The sequence below is a fragment of the Chiloscyllium plagiosum genome, unplaced genomic scaffold, assembly GCF_037043375.1.
Source record: "Chiloscyllium plagiosum isolate Xiang-an unplaced genomic scaffold, Cpla_swu_hap1 HiC_scaffold_17, whole genome shotgun sequence".
In the NCBI taxonomy this organism is placed as follows: domain Eukaryota; kingdom Metazoa; phylum Chordata; class Chondrichthyes; order Orectolobiformes; family Hemiscylliidae; genus Chiloscyllium; species Chiloscyllium plagiosum.
This window is the reverse complement of record NW_028270155.1, coordinates 47,507,790-47,529,680: the sequence shown is the minus strand read 5'-3', so window position 1 is coordinate 47,529,680 and position 21,891 is coordinate 47,507,790. Positions and strand designations below refer to the sequence as shown.

The 21,891-nt window shown below is 43.5% G+C and overlaps 1 long non-coding RNA gene across 2 annotated transcripts in view; it reads right to left on the bottom strand.

Moving 5' to 3' along the window:
• Nucleotides 1–203: 203 nt before the first annotated feature.
• The window catches only part of LOC122558420 (uncharacterized), a 435,990-nt gene continuing 414,302 nt past the window's right edge, over nucleotides 204–21,891 (bottom strand). For both annotated transcript variants that reach the window (XR_006314126.2, XR_015759948.1), the window contains one exon: nucleotides 204–826. This is a non-coding gene — a long non-coding RNA (uncharacterized LOC122558420). The remainder of the gene's footprint in view (nucleotides 827–21,891) is intronic.

Genomic DNA, 21,891 nt, shown 5'->3' with positions numbered 1-21,891 from the left:
TTAGAGCAACATTTCTGGTATCTTTCTGACAAAGTTTATTAATGTGCATCATCATTTCATTGAGCCATGTATAAAAGACAATTCTAGAGTTTCTGATGGTTTCTTTGATTAAAATTGCCATTTATACTTGCTATCTTATTCTTCATTACCATATTTTTACTTTTGAGTTGCCACTTTAGTAACATTATCCATGATCTTTTTATACTTGCAACCTTACATGGAATTAAAAATAACATTGAAAGCATGATAAGTGCTGAAAATGGGAATGCTTTTAAAATTACTTCAGACTTGCATTAAGATTTTAATGATGGGAATGATATAACCAGAGGTTGATTTGAAACCAGTGTGTTCTTCCCAGCTGCCTTTGCAGTATGCAGCTGTAGCTCCTATTTTTATAGCTCTCAATGTTTTCATTCAGCATGACAGGCTGAGTCCTGTTTAGCCAGAAGTACAAATGTGATAATCAAATTTTATTGTTACAGTAGTGAAAACAATTATGTAGAGTGATGAAGAAGTCCATTGTCAGCAGTTGCAGAAGGGTTAAGAGTAACAAAGAAGAAGCCATGACAAATATTACTGAGGTTAATTTTGATCAGCCCCAAAAATGGGCTTGGAGATTGGGCTGAGCGATTATCCAGTGCTCGTTGACTGCAGTCAGGCAACATGCCAACTTCATGCTGCCGGTTGTTTTAAGTGATTTCGGCTTCTGTTCAGAATTAACAGTGCTTTCGCTGGTGGGACGCTGATGGGGCCTCTATCACGGCATTAAAAGTTTGCTTGCAATTCTTGAAGAGAAGGAGCAGGAATCGAATCTGTTCCCAGAGACCTGGAAAAATGGAAGCATGTGAGGCCTACTAGAGACTTACAGGAAACTTAATACCTACTCACTAGACAGTATGGAAAATATGGAAAAAGCTTCATATTTGAGTTCAGGGGCAGGAGCCGAAGCTGCAGATATTAAACTATATCAGGAAAGGGGTGAAGATGCCTGGACCGTTTGGTCCTCTCTTTCTCCCTACACTCTTTGATCTCTTTAGCTTTAAGAGCCATATCTATCTCTTTCTTGAAAACATTCAATGTTTTGGTCTCAACTGCTGTCTGTGGCAGAGTTCCAAAAGTGCAACACTCTCTGGGTGAAGACAGTTCTCCTCATCTCAGTCTTAAAAGGCCAACCCTTTGTCTGTGTCCTTTAGTTCTGTCCTCATCCCTCACCTGCTCTGGTTATCAGGAATATCCTTCCTGCATTTATCTTGTCCGTCCTGTTAGAATTTTGTTTGTTTCTATGAGATCCCCAACACCCTCACCCCACCTCATTCTTTTGAACTCCAGTAAATATAATCCAAAGCAACCCAAGTTCTCTTCATACATCAGTCCTGACATTCCAGCAATTAGTCTGCTAAATTTTTGCTGCAGGTCTCCATCTCCTTTCCTGGATAAGGAGACCGAAACTACACATAATACCCAGGTGCAGTCTCATCAAGGCCTTGTACATTTGCAGTAAGATATCCCTGCTCCTGTACTTGAATCCTCTCTATGAAGGCCAACATACCACTTGTCTCCTTCTGGAGAATCAGTTAGCAAAAATTCTAACAAGGATGCAGGAAATGGCGAAGGAGTGTATTAAATATTTTGCTTCATTTTTTGAGGCAGATGACCCAGTAGAATTGTTTAATAGAATTCCGATAATATTAAATAATCAGGAAGCTAGAGGAGGAAATAAACACAATAACAATCAAAAGAGAAAAAGAACTAGGGAAATTAATGGGGCTAATAATTTGGTTTGATCTAGTGGGTTGCATCATATGATTTTAAAGGATGTAGCTACAAAGATAGCTAATTCATGGTTAGTAATCTTCTAGGAATCCTTATAATCTTTTCCAGAATCTGTGAAAATAGATTGACACCCTAATTCAAGGAGCAGCGCTCTGAAAGCACAAATAAACCTGTTGGTGTTGTGTTACTTTTCACTTTATATATCCTAATTCAGAAAGGGAAGGAGACAAAAAAAAGTTAACAGTTAACAATCTTCAGTCAGAAGTACTGATGGAATGATCCATCTCAACCTTGTCCAGGGGTCCCCAACATCTCAGAAGCCAGCGTTCAGACAATTCTCCTCACTCCATGTGATATCAAGAAATGGTTGAAGGCATAGGATACTGCAAAGGCTATGGACCCCGAAAACATTCTGGCAATAGTACTGAAGACTTGTGTCCCTGAATGTGCCTCACCAGTAGCCAAGCTCTTTCAGCACAACTACTACACTGACAACTACCCACCAACGTGGAAAATTGCCCAGATTTGTCCTATACACAAAAGTAAGACAAGTCCAACCCAGCGAATTACAACCTCATCAGTCTACCCTTAATCAGTAAAGTGATGGTAGGTGTCATCAAAAGTGCTATCAAGTAGCACCTGCTCAGCAATAACCTGCTCAGTGATGCCCAGTTTGTGTTTCGCCAGAGCCACTTAATTCCTGACCTCATTACAACCTTGGTTCAAACGTGGAAAAAAAGAACTGAATTCAGCGAAAGTATTGTTCAAGGCATGATGCTGATGCTAGGCCGATTCAAATGTAATTGAAACATAGGTGTAATTGCTGAGGCTGCAGATACATAAGGCTCCTTGTCAAGGTAATTAATATTTCCATTTGAATGAAAATGAAATGAGGATACCTGGAATATAGAATTCTGTTCGTCTCAAGCCATTACTCTTATGGGAGGCACTTAGTCTTAAACCTTGGTGTAAGAATGTGGCTTTTGTGCATGTTGAAGCTCAGGTACAATCACACACAGTGGATGTGTCTGGCAGTAGATCTTTCTTCATGAATAAGATGCAGAATGTAAGTTTGAATACAGAGCAATTTATGATAAAGACCTGAAATTCAGATAGGAGTAACACTCACTATGCATCTTGTCCTAATTTTCTCAATAGTGTAGCACTGTCATGAAATTGTGATGATTGAGAGATCTGATGAACTGCATAGAAAGAAGTGTCAGACCAAATGCATCACATAATCTATTATTTATTTCCTGATAATGCACTGTTGGAAAAAGCCTTGAAATAATATCAAACCAGTCAGCTAATGACATATACCTTGTAGAGTCTTTCTCAGTTCACCTGCACTGCCCTTTTCCATCTTGATCATCATACTTGATACATGACAGAAAAATTCAACAAATGCAAATTAAGCAAAATAACAGTGTAGTTGTTCATTGTGTATATCATAGACAGTAACAAGTCACTGACAGTATAACGTTAGGTTTCTGCTGAAATTCTAAAACCTATGTAAATTGCTCCCACTGTTTTTGATGTAATTGTAATTGATCCAATAACTTCTTGCCTTATGACTCCAGAATGCATACATTTTTGAGTGTAGTCGAGGACAATCTTAAGTGTTTTTGAATGTTACAAAATACTTGGGTTTCAGAATCTATGTTAAAAGGATTGTCTAAATATGTGAATTCTCAATTTGTAGTTCAGACTACTTTTGATATAGTCTCTTATTTCTAAGTCATATTTATTATTCATTTATCTATATGTGAAACACTTGGCTCTCAACTGCTTCAAACCAGAAAACTAAACATGATTTTCATGTTCATTTGCATTGTCATTCATAAAAAAACTAACATGGTGCCAGATACATTGTGACTTCAGAAATGTATGACTGAGTGATTGGAAGTGACAAAGTTATATAGCAATAAGACATGAGCATCGCCGAACTGTTGATGAGGGTCAACAAATGCACTTTTGCCAGCCCAGTACCAGAATTCAGAAAAACTGTATCTATTTGTTATTTAATCATCTACAAAACGTCTGATGATTCACCAAGGATTGACAAACTTAAGTTGATATTATGAGAAAAGGCAAATCGATAATGTAAAATCACATTAGAAATTTAAAAGTTTATAGTTGATAAGAATCCGTTATGTAGAAAACCATTTTATAAAACTAGGATTGTAACAGGTAATTGAAAGGTTTATAATTTGTCATTTACAATGACTCACTGGTCTCTTGCTGAGCTAATCCCTATGGGGAGCAGTAATTATTGGTCACCATTATGTTTGCAAGCATCTGAAGCGATTAAATTTCCACCACACATATTTTGGTGAATCCTTTCAGATCAGCTCTGCATTCTTTTCAAGTTGGTTGCCATAAGTGAGGAGTCATGATTCTGGTCGCACAGCAGTTATCATAATGCTGAAATAGTGTTCTTAATAATTTTCTGTTTTACTTCTTAAGTGGCATGCTGCATAATTAGACAACATAGCCCAGCAGGAGTCAAACAAACCATGAATATATTCTACATGAGTCACCTAATATTTTCATAAAGGCAGTGTCGTTATTGGCAGCAGTTTTAATGGATTTTTGTCCAAATTTCAAAGCCAGACAAAGCCTTGTTTGTTATAATATCAGCTTAAGATGTTTAAAGTACAAACAACTGCTGCCTTGAAGCCTCTGAGAGGTCAAAATTTGGTGCCAAAATTAAATTATTTTCCTGACCTGCGTCTTTTTATTGGAAAAGTCTGTAATGAAAACAAGTTCTCCAAATTTAATCTGTATTCAGTGTCAGCAAGTTGCTTTGGATGTTTTTTTGGGGCTTTTTTTGTGACAGTTCAGTGAGTAGTATGCAAACAATCCTAGCTAACCTTTATTCTGGGCCTCCTTAAATCAAAGACACAACCTAATTTCAGTAGCCATAAAATGTTTAATCCTATTTGTGTAACCAAAGTTCAAATATGAATCTGTTATGATCCCAGATCAGGGGATAGTGACAACTGCAGATGCTGGACAGTCAAAGTTGATAAAGTTTGGCACTGGAAAAAGCTCAGTAGGTCAGGCAGCATCCGAGGAGCAGAAGGGTTGCTGTTTTGGGCAGCATCTTTCATCAAGATTGATAAAGTGTCCTGCCTGAAACGTCGACTCTCCTGTTCCTCAGACTCAGTCTGACCTGCTGTGTTTTTTTTCCAGAGCCACACCAGATCAAATTTATATTGCAATCTACCCAAAGACTGTAAACCCTTTTCTTAAAAGATGGCAAAGTGTGTGAGAACCCAGGTATTTCCTGTGAGTATAAAGAACAATATTTCATGGTATTGATCAAGCAATAATAAACTTCACTTTACAAAGTTAGAAAAGTAAAATCTATAAAATTATATTCTAACATCCAGAATTAATGTGAAGGTGGGTATGTCGCTTGGAGAGGAACTTCCAGGTAGTGAAGTTCGCATTACATCTGATGACCTTGTCTTTCTCAACAGTACAGGTTGAAAAACATTGTCAAAGGAACCTTGATGAAATGCTACACCACATCTTGTAGATGGTACACACTGCATCAATGGTACACAGTATGAATATTTAATATAGTGAATGGGATACTGATCAACCTTGCTGCTTTGTCCTAGGTGGTGTTGAGGTTCACAAATGTATTTGGAACCACATTTATCTAGGCAAGTAGAGGGTATTCTATCATTCCTGACATGTGTGTTATCGATGGTGAACAAGTTTTAGGATGCAAGTTACTCACTTCTAATCTGCTGTTGTAGCCACAGTACTGCGATGTGTAGTCCAGTTTATTTTCTAGTCAATTGTACTTATGTGGCATGAATATTGCTTGCTACTCATCAGCCCATGGTTGAATTTTGTCCAGGTCAAGCTCCTTCTGGACACAGACTATTTCAGTATCTGAACAATAGTGATTGTTACTGAATAATGTGCAATCAGCAACAAACCTCCTCACCTCTGATGTTATGAAGAGTTGATGAAGCATCAGAAGATGGTGGTGTACCTAACACACTATGTTTAAAATTTCCTACAGTAAGTACTCCTCTACTGAGGTAGGATGGGCTGAGATTAGAAACACAAAAGGAGAGGTTACCCCATTGGGAGTTTTCTATAGGCCTCTAAATAGTTCCAGAAATGTAATAGACAATAGACAATAGATGCAGGAGTAGGTCATTCTGCCCTTTGGGCCTGCACCACCATTCAATATGATCATGGCTGATCATCCTTAATCAGTATCCTGTTCCTGCCTTATCTCCATAAGCCTTGACTCCACTATCCTTGAGAGCTCTATCCAACTCTTTCTTAAATGAATCCAGAGACTGGGCCTCCACTGCCCTCTGGGGCAGAGCATTCCACACAGCCACCACTCTCTGGGTGAAGAAGTTTCTCCTCATCTCTGTCCTAAATGGTCTACCCCGTATTTTTAAGCTGTGTCCTCTGGTTCGGCACTCACCCATCAGCAGAAACATGTTTCCTGCCTCCAGAGTGTCCAATCCTTTAATAATCTTAAATGTCTCAATCAGATCCCCTCTCAGTCTTCTAAACTCAAGGGTACACAAGCCCAGTCGCGTAAGGTAGTCCCGCCATTCCAGGAATTGACCTCGTGAACCTACGCTGCAGTCCCTCAATAGCCAGAATGTCTTTCCTCAAATTTGGAGACCAGAACTGCACGCACTACTCCAGGTGTGGTCTCACCAGGGCCCTGTACAGCTGCAGAAGAACCTCTTTGCTTCTATACTCAATCCTTCTTGTTATGAAAGCCAGCATACTATTAGCCTTCTTCACTACCTGCTGTACCTGCATGCTTACCTTCATTGACTGGTGTACAAGAACACCCAGATCTCTTTGTACTGCCCCTTTACCTAAATTGATTCCATTTAGGTAGTAATCTGCCTTCCTGTTCTTGCCACCAAAGTAGATAACCATACATTTATCCACATTAAACTGCATCTGCCATGCATCTGACCACTCACCTAACCTGTCCAGGTCACCCTGTAATCTCCTAACATCCTCCTCACATTTCACCCTGCCACCCAGCTTAGTATCATCAGCAAATTTGCTAATGTTATTACTAATACCATCTTCTATATCATTAACATATATTGTAAAAAGCTGCGGTCTCAGCACTGAACCCTGCGGTACCCCACTGGTCACTGTCTGCCATTCCGAAATGGAGCCGTATATCACTACTCTTTGTTTCCTATCAGCCAACCAACTTTCAATCCAAGTTAGTACTTTGCCCCCAATACCATGTGCCCTAATTTTGCTCACTAACCTCCTATGTGGGACTTTATCAAAAGCTTTCTGAAAGTCCAGGTACACTACATCTATTGGATCTCCCTCGTCCATCTTCAGAGTTACATTCTCAAATAATTCCAGAAGATTAGTCAAGCATGATTTCCCCTTCATAAATCCATGCTGACTCTGACCTATCCTGTTACTACTATCCAGATGTGTCGTAATTTCATCCTTTATAATAGACTCCAGCATCTTTCCCACCACTGAGGTCAGACTAACTGGTCTATAATTTCCTGCTTTCTCTCTCCCACCTTTCTTAAAAAGTGGTACAACATTAGCCACCTTCCAATCCGCAGGAACTGATCCCAAATCTATCGAACTCTGGAAAATAATCACCAACACATCCACGATTTCTCGAGCCACCTCCTTCAGTACCCTGGGATGTAGACCATCAGGCCCCAGGGACTTATCAACCTTCAGACCTAACAGTCTCTCCAACACCAATTCCTGGCAAATATAAATTCCCTTAAGTTCAGGTCCTTCAGCCACTGTTATCTCAGGGAGATTGCTTGTGTCTTCCCCAGTGAACACAGATCTGAAGTAACAATTCAATTCTTCTGTCATTTCTTTGTTCCCCATAATATATTCCCCTGTTTCTGTCTTCAAGGGCCCAGTTTTAGTCTTCATTTTTTTGCCTTTCACATACCTAAAAAAGCTTTTACTATCCTCCTTTATATTTTTGGCCAGTTTATCTTCGTACCTCATTTTTTCTCTGCGTATTTCCTTCTTAGTAATCCTCTGTTGTTCTTTAAAAGTTTCCCAGTCCTCCGTTTTCCCACTTATCTTTGCTATATTATACTTTTTCTTTTTAACTTTATATTTTTCTTAACTTCCCTCATCAGCCATAGCATCCCATGCCTCCTCCTAGGATCTTTCTTCCTTTTTGGAATGAACTGATCCTGCATCTTCTGCATTGTACACAGAAATATCCGCCATTGTTCCTCCACTGTCATCCCTGCTAAGGTATTGCACCATTGAACTTTGGCCGCTCCTCCCTCATAGCTCCATAGTTCCCTTTATTCAACAGAAATATTGTCACTTCCGTTTGTACCCTCTCCCTCTCAAATTGCAGATTGAAGCTTATTGTATTATGGTCACTACTTCCCAATGGCTCCTTCACTTCGAGGTCCCTGATCAATTCTGGTTCGTTGCACAATACCAGATCCAGAATCGTCTTCTCCCTGGTAGGCTCCAGCATCTGCTGTTCTAAGAATCCATCTCGGAGGCACTCCACAAAGTCTCTTTCTTAAGGATAGGATAGCAAAGATGATCCTCAATTGGAGCGAGAGTGGCAGAGTAGTTGTTATGGTGGACTTTAACTTTACAAATATTGACTGAGAATACTATAGTTCAAGTACTAGAGTTGCAGGTTAGCCAGGAAAGACCTAAAGAGAGAGCTAAGAAAAGCAGGAGGGGACATGAGACATCATGGTGGATAGTTGAAAATGTGTTGCTGGAAAAGCGCAGCAGGTCAGGCAGCATCCAGGGAACAGGAGAATCGACGTTTCGGGCATAAGCCCTTCTTCAGGAAGCCCTTCCTGAAGAAGGGCTTATGCCCGAAACGTCGATTCTCCTGTTCCCTGGATGCTGCCTGACCTGCTGCGCTTTTCCAGCAACACGTTTTCAGCTCTGATCTCCAGCATCTGCAGACCTCACTTTCTCATCATGGTGGATAGCATCAAGGAAAACCCTAAGGGTTTCTATAGTTATATCAGGAATAAAAGAATGACTAGAGTTAGATTAGGGCCAAACAAGCATAGTAGTGGGAAGTTGTGCGTGGAGTGAGAGCAGGGAGGGGAAGCACTAAATGAATACTTCTTGTCAATATTCACACTAGAAAAAGACAATGTGGTCAAGGAGAATACTGAGATACAGGCTATTAGATTAGATGGCGACATCAATTTCACCAGGGCTTCTTAATGTCATGCAGGTTAACTGTTACATTGATGTCAAGAACAGTCATTCTCACTTTCCCTCTGGAGTTCAGCTCTTTGGTATTTGTGTCAAGACTGTAATGACATCAGGATTCAAGTGACTCTGCCAGAACCCAAACTGAGCGTGAGTGAGCAGATTATTGTTGTGTAAATGCCATTTGATAACTCAATTAACAACATTCTTCATTGCTTTGCTGAAGATCAAGAGTCGGCTGAGGGGCATTAATTGGCCAGATGAATTTGTCTTTCTTTTTATGGGAAGGATATTTCTAAGCAACTTTCCCGTTGAGCAGATTTCAGTATGTGGCTGCATGGACACTTGGCTGGGTGTGTGGCTAGTGCTGAAGCTCAAGCGTTCAGTATTATTGCTCAAATATTGTCAGGGCTCATAACCTTTGCAGAGATGTGATGATTGATAACTGAGTAAAAAAAGGTGTGATGCATTAAGCCAAAAATAATGCTTCAGCTTGAGGAATATAGTATTTGAAAATGCATTCACTGATCTTGACCATTTGTGTGAGACTATTAAACTTCTTGAAGCACTGCATCGACATCTTCAATGCTGTTATGTTCTATCTAATGGTCAGGATGTAAGGATACCTTAATGAGTTCTCTGCATGCTGTCATCATTGTATCACAGTATGTGACCTGAGGGTATAAGGATCTCAATATCCATCTTACTCCAGGATTACTTAAAGCATACCACATTACTGGAAGCATGTTACTCAATGTTTGCTCTCTAATATTCTAATATTTGTGTTTAATAGTTAGCTGTAATAAATGTCTGTGGGATTCTTCTATATTATGATAGCCACGTTTAGTTTCTAATGCAACAGGAGATAACAGCAGCATTGCCACATCAGGTAAAATATGTAGCCGGAGGCAAAATCACATTACGGACTAAAGTGCTGGCATTGACCATGATGGTTATCTGGTTCCTCTGTCTTTGCAATGTCTGTATGGAGAGTGTCTTCCTGCAACAGCACTACAGCCCTACATTAGAGAACAATACAGTATGCTATCTCTCTTCAGGCTTAGAGGGCAGAAGGGCCTGTTCCAGGGCTGTAAACTTTCTTTATTCTTTGTTCTTTGTTCAGTTGCACTATTATTCAGTGCTCTTCCTGTATACAATCTCCTTTAACCATTTCTCTTTCATCATGTGGTTTGATGCACACAGAGAGTTTGGTCTTTAGATTAGATTAGATTCCCTACAGTGTGGAAACAGGCCCTTCAGCCCAACAAATCCACACCGACCCTCCGAAGAGCTACCCACCCAGACCCATTCCCCTACACCTAACACTATGGGCAATTTAGCATGGCCAATTCACCATGGATGTGGGAGGAAACTGGAGCACCTGGAGGAAACCCATGCAGACACAACGTGCAAACTCCACACAGACAGTTGCCCGAGGTGGGAAGAGGCAGATTGGCCGAGGAGAAGTTAAGTCAAGCACTGCATTCAGGTTTAAACTTCAAATTTATCACATATTAACATTAAATACTGCAATACATAATCGTAATGTATATGCCAGGCTCTAATTTTTGAGTTACATTAGGTGTATATAACCTATCTTCTTTGTGTGTGGAACTGAATCTTCCAGTTTCGAGTATCTAGTTAGGTTTTATTCTTCTTTGAGAATTTTCCAACTCCACCCACGCTGTGGCATGTGTACTCAGTGATATGCAGATCTGTGACCCCATTGCAAGGTTGGTCCAGGATCCTGTAGCACTTATAGAACAGCTTCAGCAGTGGTTGCATTGAGAATGTACCTTTGCTTTTTAAGGAGAGCGGCCTAGCGAGCCTCTCATAATTTTGCACCCCATACTCAAGCCTGTAGCCACTTAACAAAGCACTTAGCACTGGCTCACACTGAAATCACACAACTGAGCCAGCAGCATAAAGTTTGCCTGCTTCTTCATTGGGCAAGCTTAACCAAACCTTACTTAACGTCATGGCCAAACATTAAACTGCCACCTTACAGACATAGATATTCTACATGTTTGTTTAAAAAGGAAATATATTTGTTATCCTAAGAGCAATTACATAATTCAAAATTGGCAGTATCAAAGGCAAATTCAATGCTAATAAAAAAAAGTAGAATACTGTGAATGCTGGAAATCTGACAGAAAAACAAAATGCTGGTGAAACCCAGCAGGTCTGGCAGCATCTGTGGAAAAAGAAATTGATATAACACTTTAGGGTGGCAAATTTGCATTGCAAAATAAAAAAAGCCAAAAGAACTGCAGATACTGAAAATCAGAAAGAGAAACAGAAACTGCTGGTAAAACTCAGCAGGTCTGGCAGCATCTGTGGAGAGAAATCAGAGTCAATGTTTTGGGTCACGTGACCCTTCCTCAGAACTCATGGTAGCTTGGAAAAAGTTTTTTTTATATGCAGTTGATAGGGTGGGGTAAGAAGTCAATAATGGGTGGATATAAAGCCTAAAGAGAGAGAAGAATGGTTGAACATACAAAGGAGTGGATAACAGTCAGTGTAGGAGAATGAATAGCTGCTAATAGGGACTTAGCGGCTAACAATGGGTTGTGTGTAATAGCTGACCATGTGATAACAAGGCCTGGTGCATGGGGGTGCAGGAAAGCATCGGGAAGGTGCTTCAGTCCAAAACTGAATTCAATATTGAGTCCAGATAGCTGTAGAGTTCCCAAGGGAAAAATGAGGTGCTGTTCTTCCAGCTTGCACTGAGTTTTGCTGGAGCAATGCAGCAAGCCTAAAACAGAAATATTGGCCAGGGAACAGGGTGGTGTGTTAAAATGGCAGACAATTGGAAGCTCAGGGTCTTTTCTGTGGGCAGAACATAGATGTTCTATGAAGTGGTCACCCAGTCTATGCTTCATTTCCCCAATGTACTGGAGACCACATTCTGCGCAATGAAAGCAAGAGACGGGATTGAGTGAAGTGCAGGTAATGTGCTGCTTCGCCTGGAAGGTGTGTTTTGGACCTTTGGATATGGAGGAGGGAAACGGGCAGGAGTTACACTTTCTGCTGTTGCAGGGGAAGGTGCGAGGGGCTGTAGGGACTTGTTGGGAGTGAAGAAGCAGTGGACCAGGGTGTCCAAGAGAACGGTCCTTGCGGAATGCTGACAAGGGAGGGGAGGGGGATATGTGTCTGATGGTGGCATCCCGCTGGAGGTGTCAGAATGGCAGCTAATGATCCTTTGTATGTTGCTGTTGGTGGGATGATAGGTGAGGATAAGGAGGAATGGTATCACTGTTGTGGGAGGGGAGACAGTGGGTGAGAGTTGAAGTGCGGGAGATGGGTCAGACTGGGCGAAGGGCTCTGTCAACCACAGTGCTGGCAAATCCTTGGTTACGGCAGAAGGTTGACCTCTCGGAGTCTCCCTTGTCAAAGTTGTCAGAACAGACGCAATGGAGACAGAGAAACTGTGAGAATGGAACAGAGTCTTTCATTAGTTATTCAAATTCTCATTAAAACTGGGAATAGTTATTCATGTAAAAGACTTGAGTGAGAGTTGGATGGAACAAGGCCAAAACGCCTGTGAGATTCAGAAGACTGGAGAGATTGATTGACAAAAGTTACTCCTCCACAGCCAAGTGGAATGGTGATGGGACATGAAAGGAAACAACAAAGCAAAAGATATACCCAGAGTTGATGTGCTGCTGTTTGTGAGAAATAAACTGAAACAAAGAAAAGAAAACAAAGTGCTTACATTGAATTCAACAATTTCAAAATATAAACAATGTTGCAAATTGCTTAATTGAAAGATGAGATGATGTTTGTGAAGTTGATCTCATTGATGGTTCTGGTTTAATTGAGATGGTAGTGCTGATATTTTGAATGGCCATTTTTATTCCTTGCTTCTGGACTGATTGGATGGAAATTAAGGTTGGGTTCAATGGCTGGTTGATTGACAAGGGAGTCACAGGATAGGGGGCCAAGCAATAAAGTAAGGAGCACAATCAGATCAGCTATGATTTTAAATTTTGGAGCATGCTCAAAGTGGCCTAATTTATGTGTTCATATGGTCACCCAGAACCGACCATAAAGCATAGCATCTAGTAAGATACTAGAGGGCACTTTGCATTCTTAGCACCGCAAATCACTGCCTTCTGGGCAAAAGAAATAATAGTCAGAATGGGAGGAAATTAAATTGGTCAACATTAAATTATTACTGATTGTAATAAAGGTGAACTTGGATTATGAAATAGATAATTGAACAGCGAAATGTTTCCAGCGCTGTTGGGACTGTTACCTCTTGAACACAGCTGGTCAAAGCTAGATTGATGTCCTGTAACTTTAATTCTGTTCGACTGCAGAGAGTTTAGAAGGCTGAAAGGGGATCTGATTGAGACGTATAAGATTATTAAAGGATTGGACACTCTGGAGGCAGGAAGCATGCTTCCGGTGATGGGTGGGTCCCGAACCAGAGGACACAGTTTAAAAATAAGGGGTAGGCCACTTAGAACAGAGTTGAGGAGAAACTTCTTCACCCAGAAGGCTGTGGAGGCCAAGTCTCTGGATACTTTGAAGAAAGAGTTGGATAGAGCTCTAAAGGATAGTGGAATCATGGGTTATGGGGATAAGGCAGGAACAGGATACTGATTGTGGATGATCAGCCATGATCATAATGAATGGTGTGCTGGCTCAAAGGGCAGAATGGCCTACTCCTGCACCTATTGTCTATTGGTGTCAGTTAGTTGCCTCCACTTGGTTGAGTGGGCTGTACAGTGTGGGTTTCTTTATTCCTGTACTTGAGACTACTCAATACTTGGAAGTAGGATAGAGAGAAGTGCACACCCATAGCGAAATCCATCTGATATTCTCTAATTACCATAAATAAGTAGATAATTGAGTGGTCAGCCTTACAGCCATGCAGACTGCTTCAGCAAACCCTTCCCTTGCACATCTCCAACCCCACCTTGCTGCTTGTAATATTCTGTTGTTTTTCTCCATGCAATACATTTTGGCCATTGGATTGTCATTTTGGGTTACTTCTACCCCTTGTCTCTCTCTTTCCTAACCTCACCAAAGTTGTAGTTCAGAAATTTACGTTGTCTGCACATTTATTTTATTCTACAATATAGATGTGATGCCTTTTCAAAGTAACAGATTGTCACATAATTTGACTTAGGACATTCCTTTTAATCCATAAATATTGCAAGCAGAAATTTATTGGGGATGCTGAATGATGTGAGCTATGGTAAGATGTGATTTGAGTTGATTTATTGTAGTTGCATGTTTCTACGTACAGTAAAAAGCCTTGTTTTGCAAGCTGTGCAGGTAGATCATAACAAGCAAGGACAAACAAACCATAGGGTACTTCGACAGAGTGAGACGTATAGCTTAGGCTGCACACAAGGTGCACAAAGCAGGATCAACATTATTTGAAGTTAGAGAGGTCCATTCAGCAGTCTAATCAACAGGGAAGAAGTGGTTCTTGAACTTGGTGCATGTCTTCAAGCTTTTTATAGTCTGCCTGACAGGATAGGTTGGAAGAAAAGGAGAGGGGCTTTGATGATGTTGGCAGCCTTTCTGCAGCAACAAGAAATGTAAATGGAGTCCATGGATGAAAGGTTGGCTTCCGTGATGCTCTGGGCTGTGCATACAACTTTCTATTTGTTTCTTACTGTCCTGGACGGAACAATTGTCATACAGGTTGTTATGCACCCAAATAGAATGCTTTCCACGGTGCATCTGTAAAAGTTGGTGAGGGGCCTTATGGACGTGCTGAATTTCCAGAGCCGCCCGAGAAAAAAGAGGTGTTGTTGTGTCTTATTGACAGTCGTATCTACATGGGAGGTCCATGACAGATTCTCAGTTATTGTCACTCCTGGGAACTTGACACTCTCGACCATCTCTACCTCAGCTTTGTTAGTGTAGATGAGGACGGGTTCTCCTCCTTTCTTCCTGAAGTCAATGATCAGTCCTTTTGTTTAGCCAACATTAAGAGAGAGATTGTGATCATTGCACCAAACACTGGTTTCCTTCCTGCATTCTGAATCATCATTGTTTGATATCCATCCTGCCATGCGGTGTTGTCAGCAAACTTATAGATCATGTTCATTTGGAATTTCACCACACTGCCGTGGGTGTACAGGGAATACAGTAGGGGCTGTATGCATCTTTATGGGGCGCCAGTGTTGAGGGCTATCATGGAGGAGGTGCAGTTGTTGATCTTCACTGATTGCAGGACAATCCTATGAGAACGCAAATGAGGCCTGCCTTAATGTCGAGAGCAACTTGTTGCATTTTCTAACTCAGTTTTAGGTGCTGAGATGTGATTCTCACTAGGTAGCAGTGAGTTGTCTATTAACAGCAAGTACTGTTTGTTAACGGCCTCATGAACATGAAATCTCATCTCAGATATTTGCAACTTTCTATCCTGTGAGGAAACTAGATGATGACAATTCCCAACATTCAAGTCCAAGTGGGTATCTGGTCACTCCAGCTTGCTTCTGTGGACTGCCATCTTGTACACCTGGCAACAGAGTCTCTGGGCATGAAGCATGAGTACCAGCCACATGCACTCCTCAGTTTTGAACGCTGCAATCATGGCACCTCTTTGATCCACTTGAAGGACACTTCAGCACTTTGAAGCTACACTTGGAGCACACCAACAGTGAGCACTGGGATGAAGCGATCAGGACATTTGTGCACAGGAAGAGGCAGCCAGCTTATAGACTGGGCCAGGCTGCATCGCAGGACATTTTACTTGCTTTCTTGCCACTCACTCAGTCAGTGCCTATCTGCATGCTTACAACATCCTAGCCTTTCTTTGCTTGTCTTGCCTTGCTGTACTATGCCATTTAGAACATTAGCCTAAGGACTCTCAGTACTGCTGTATTGTTCGATGTTTATCACATACCAAGAGCCAGGCTGCTTGTGCTCTGTCCAACTGTATGCTTTATCAGGATAAAAGCAAGTTACAGCAGATGCTGGAATCTGAAACCAGAAGAGAAAATGCTGGAAAATCTCAGCAGGTCTGGCAGCATCTGTAAGGAGAGAAAAGAGCTGACGTTTCGAGTCTACCTGACCCTTTGTCAAAGCTAAGAAAAGGGAGAAATAGGGAGGTATTTATACTAGGCTGAGAGAAGGTGAGTCATGGCTCCAGAAGCAAAGGTAGCAATAAGGAGGTGATGATGACAGTGTATGTCTGTCCTTGGCCTGCTGTAATGTTCCAGTGAAGCTCAACGCAAACTGGAGGAACACCATCTCACCTTCCGACTAGGCACGTTACAGCCTGCCGGTCTCAACACTGAATTCAACAACTTCAGATGATTATCCCATCTCGACCCCTCTGTTTTCATTCTGCTCCGTAATTTTATTTCATTTATTTTTTTTTCACTGTTCTGTACTTCTTATTTCTTGATTGTCTCTCTTTCTCTCACTCCCCACTCTCCCCACTCTCTCATCACCTTTTTCCTCTCCTCTTCCCCCTTTGCTACCCTTCTCCCTTGTTTTCCATTTTGCCTCTGCTTCACCCATCCCCACATATTTTGTGGAAATAAGCAATGGAGATGTGGAGGTGGGTGGTGTTCTGTGGAAATTGGGGATAGGACTATTCCAGACTGGGGGCAAAGGTGGAGACACATCTTGAAGAGCAAACGGGGCATTGACAATGGGAAGATCGAGTTATTAGGAGGGTAAGCAGTTCAGAATGGAGGGCTTCGAAGGCAATGGGAAGGGTGGCTATTGACCACCAGACCTCTCTAGGGCAGTGTATATAACACAGCAGGCATTATTAAAGTGCGATGTTGTGGTTCAGGGGACAAGGTGAAAAGTTGGAGATGGAGCTCTGTCTGTTGTCTATCAACATGGCAGGGATTGGTAGAAATGGGCTGTCTGGGTACAGCAGAATCAAAGGGTCCATGAAAACCCGGGGGGTGGGGAGGGGACGCGGAACCATGTCCCTGGTGATCGGTCCAAGCCTGGTGCTAAGGGTGTACACTGTTTGCTGCCATCACTTGCTGTTCACTGGAGGAGATGCACAACTAGAAATCTAAAATAAAAATGGAAATAGCTGGAGAAACTCAGCAGGTCTGGCAGCATCAGAGGAGGGAAAACAGAGTAAATATTAATCAAGTGCCATTGCACCTGAACCATCAACTCTGCTTTCTCTCCACTGTTGCTGCAGACCTGCAGAGTTTCTTCAGCTATTTCCATTTTTGTTTTAGATTTCCAGGATCCACAGATTTTCTTTTCTGTTTGCTTTTTGTTTCATTTGTAATTGGATGATGCTTGGTGCAGCATTAGGGACAAGTAGGGACAAGTCAATGTCAGTTTGATAGGCAAAAGCATGGGCTCCACTTCTGCTGGACAATAGGATGCTGAAAGGGCAAGTCAGGCAATTGAAAAGTGCAGCTACATTTTCAGTGAGCAAATGAAATGTACACAGTGTGAAAGTGTTCTGGTCACAGGTAATATCCATCATTTCATTGGCCCTTACAAATTTCACATAGAGATCTCAGTGAGGGAGAGGCTATCATTTCTGCATGATCAGTGCAATTTAGAGGTTAATAGAATAATCCCAAAATACTGCTCTGTGTTAGGAAATTAGCTGGTGAAGCACCTCTACCAAGTAGTGGTTATGCCAAAGAACCATGAGTATTCTATACATGGCTGTCATTGATGGGCAGTGCCTGTCTCATTCTATGGAGGAGTGTTTGCAGTTGTTATCTGCAAGCTATGCCGGTCCTGTCTCTTCTCTGAGCTACGAATCCGTTCTGTTCCTTATATTCCCAAAATAGGACCCTGCTGGCAGCAGTCATGTATCAGCCACAGGTAGGATGCTGATCAAAGTAGTTGCCTTGTTCAGAAGGTGAAGGCAGATGCAAGAGGAACAGGGTTGACAGCAAACCCAGGAGCAGCACAAAGGCTGAAAGATACTCTGCTCAGGCAGATGTCTCAGCTGCAAGGCTCCTCACAATGCACTGGGGCTACAGGACTGCCGCCCTCAAATCCATTTCTTGTGAATGAGCAAGGTACAATATTAATGCAGGCTCCGTATGTCCTGAGACATCATAACAGAACTGTGCCGGAACTGGATGGGGAGTGAGATCTGCAGGAATTGGGAGTGGAGGGTAGCTGTGAAGGTGACAGCTATGTTAAAACACAGTCTACGTGACTGGTTCCTTTCCAGGAATGATGGGTGAAGTGTGTGGGATCTCTCTGCCATGTACTCACAAATACAGCAGGACAGTGACCAATGCTATCAGTGCAAGGTCACACCAGCTCATTTTGTTTTCCCATGACAAGTGCTACAGCCTGGGCAGTGAGATTCAGGAACATAGCTGGGCTCCCCCAGACACAAGGGACCATTGACTGCACACATATGGCGCTGAGAGGGCAGTATCCCTACACTGCGGAATTCATCAACAGGAAGGTGTTCCATTCCATAATGTTTAGTTGATCTATCATCGCCGTTCCCACTTCCTGGAGGTGTGCCCACTACCATGACATTGCCATGACTTCTACATTCTGGAGCACAGGCAAGAAGCTGTTGCGTTTGAGGGTCATGGTGCCTCATAAAGCTGGTTATAGGAAAACAAGGATACCCAGTGCACCCATGGTGGATGACACCATTACACAACTCCCTATCTGATGCAGACTGCAGATACAGTGCTGACCTAATTCAGCAGGGCCACGGTATAATACAGCAACTGAAGATGTGGCCTAACTGTTTGGACCGGAGTGGGGGGAGAAAGGGGGGCCTCCAGTATAGCCTCGATAGCATATGTCACATTGTCATCATGTGCTGTACTCTGCACAATTAAGTCAGGCAACAAGGCGATGAGCTAGATGCTGAGGAACTGAGAGCAGTCGCCCAATAAGGAAGAAGAGGAGGAGCATGACAGAGCTGAGTTGTATTAGCTACAAACTAGACATAACCTGAGTGATGTCAGCTCCAACAAATGAGAACTGGGTTCAACAGCCATCATAAAGTGTTAAATAGTCATCTGTAGCATCAGATAGGGAGTTTAAACCAGCAGAGTTCGGACGGACTACCTTTAAACCAGAGAGTTCAGACGGACCACCTTTAAACCAGCAGAGTTCAGACGGACCACCTTTAAACCAGCAGAGTTCGGACCCGAACAGGACAAACAGTACAGACTACAGATTCAAAAACACCAGCAACAGTTCTCCTTCAAGATCCTCCGCTCCACGCTTGCAACAATGCGCCAGCACCTAACCTCTCGACAGTCATCCCTGCCTCAGCTGAGAGCCACACTCTCTCAGAATTGCAAAGGACCCACTCTGTACCACATCCTCAGGAGAATTCATACTCTCAACAAACAGTATTTCAATTCCATCTCAAACATCAAAAACTGTAAGTACACCAAACTTTTATCTACCCAACTCCATAACCAGCACTCCTCAAACATTCCAGAAGATTCCCCTGGCCTCGGAAACTACTGAGACGCCATTAGCCATGCTGCTGATGCAGCTGCCACCCCCACGCTGATTGATTATGTCACTTCCTCTCCCATCACAGCCACTCCCACAACCACTTCCGCCCCTCACAATTCCTCATGCATCACACGTGACATCACTTCCCCCTCACCCACACCAGATCCCAGCTCCCAGCCCTGCCGAGTTTTTACCATCCCTCCAGACCTTCCCCTCATTGAGGACGAATGATCAGTCCTCAGCAAAGGACTCACCTTCATCCCCCTCTGTCCACATCAATGAATTTAATACATGCCGTGACGTCGAACAATTCTTCCGCCGCCTCCTCCTCAGAGCTTACTTTCACAATCAGGATTTCCGCCCACCTTCCGAGGACCCCTTCGCCCACCTCCAACACACTGCATCCACCTGGACACCCCGCGCTGGCCTATTACCTGCCCTCGACCTCTTCATTTCCAACTGCCGCCAGGACATTAACTTCCTCAACCTGTCTACCCCCTCCCCCACTCCAACCTCTCACCCTCAGAACGCGCAGCTCTCCAATCCCTCTGCTCCAATCCCAACCTCACCATCAAGCTAGCGGATAAAGGGGGTGCAGTGGTAGTCTGGCGCACTGACCTCTACACTGCTGAAGCCAAATGCCAACTTGAGGACACCTCTTCCTACCGCCCCCTCTGACCATGACCCCACCCCCCATCACCAAACCATCATCTCCCAGACCACACAGAACCTCATCACCTTAGGAGATCTCTCACCTACAGCTTCCAACCTCATAGTCGGGGAACCCCACACTGCCTGGTTCTACCTCCTTCCCAAGATCCACAAGCCTGACCACCCTGGCCGACCCATTGTCTCAGCATGCTCCTGCCCCACTGAACTCATCTCGACCTACTTCGACACTGTCCTATCCCCCCGAGTCCAGGAACTCCCCACATACATTCGAGACACCACCCGTGCCCTCCACCTCCTCCAAGACTTCCGTTTCCCTGGCCCCCAACACCTCATCTTCACCATGGATATCCAATCCCTCTACACCTCCATCCACATTGACCAGGACCTCCAAGCCCTCTGTGTTTTCCTCTCCAGACGTCCCCAACAGTACCCTTCCACCGACACTCTCATTTGTTTGGCCGAACTGGTCTTCACCCTTAACAATTTCTCCTTCGAATCCTCCCACTTCCTCCAGACCAAAGGGGTAGCCATGGGCACACATATGGGCCACAGCTATGCCTGTCTCTTTGTTGGCTACGTAGAACAGTCGATCTTCCGTAATTACACCGGCACCACTCCCCACCTATTCCTCCACTACATTGATGACTGCATTGGCACCACCTCATGCTCCCGCGAGGAGGTTGAGCAATTCATCAACTTCACCAACACATTCCACCCTGACCTTAAATTTACCTGGACCATCTCTGACACCTCCCTCCCCTTCCTGGACCTCTCCATCTCCATTAACGACGACCGATTTGACAGACATTTTTTACAAACCCACCGATTCCCACAGCTACCTGGATTACACCTCTTCCCACCCTACCTCTTGTAAAAATGCCATTCCATATTCCCAATTCCTCCGCCTCCACCGTATCTGCTCCCAGGAGGACCAGTTCCACCACAGAACACATCAGATGGCCTCCTCCTTTGGAGACCACAATTTCCCTTCCCACATGGTTAAAGATGCCCTCCAACGCATCTCATCCACATCCTGCACCTCCGCCCTCAGACCCCACCACTCCAACCGTAACAAGGACAGAACGTCCCTGGTGCTGACCTTCCACCCTACCTTCACATAAACCAAATCATCCACCGACATTTCTGCCACCTCCAAAAAGACCCCACCACCAGGGATATATTTCCCTCCCCACCCCTTTCCGCCTTCCACAAAGACCGTTCCCTCCGTGACTACCTGGTCAGGTCCACGCCCCCCTACAACCCACCCTCCCATCCTGGCACCTTCCTCTGCCACCGCAGGAACTGTAAAACCTGCGCCCACACCTCCTCCCTCACCTCTATCCAAGGCCCTAAAGGAGCCTTACAAATCCATCAAAGTTTTACCTGCACATCCACTAATATCATTTATTGTATCCGTTGCTCCCGATGCGGTCTCCTCTACATTGGGGAGACTGGGCACCTCCTAGCAGAGCGCTTTAGGGAACATCTCCGGGACACCCGCACCAATCAACCACACCGCCCCGTGGCTCAACATTTCAACTCCCCCTCCCACTCTGCCAAGGACATGGAGGTCCTGGGCCTCCTTCACCGCCGCTCCCTCACCACCAGACGCCTGGAGGAAGAACGCCTCATCTTCCGCCTCGGAACACTTCAACCCCAGGGCATCAATGTGGACTTCAACAGTTTCCACATTTCCCCTTCCCCCACCTCACCCTAGTTCCAAACCTCCAGCTCAACACTGTCCCCATGACTTGTCCAGACTTGTCCTACCTGCCTATCTCCTTTTCCACCTATCCACTCCACCCTTTCCTCCCTGAC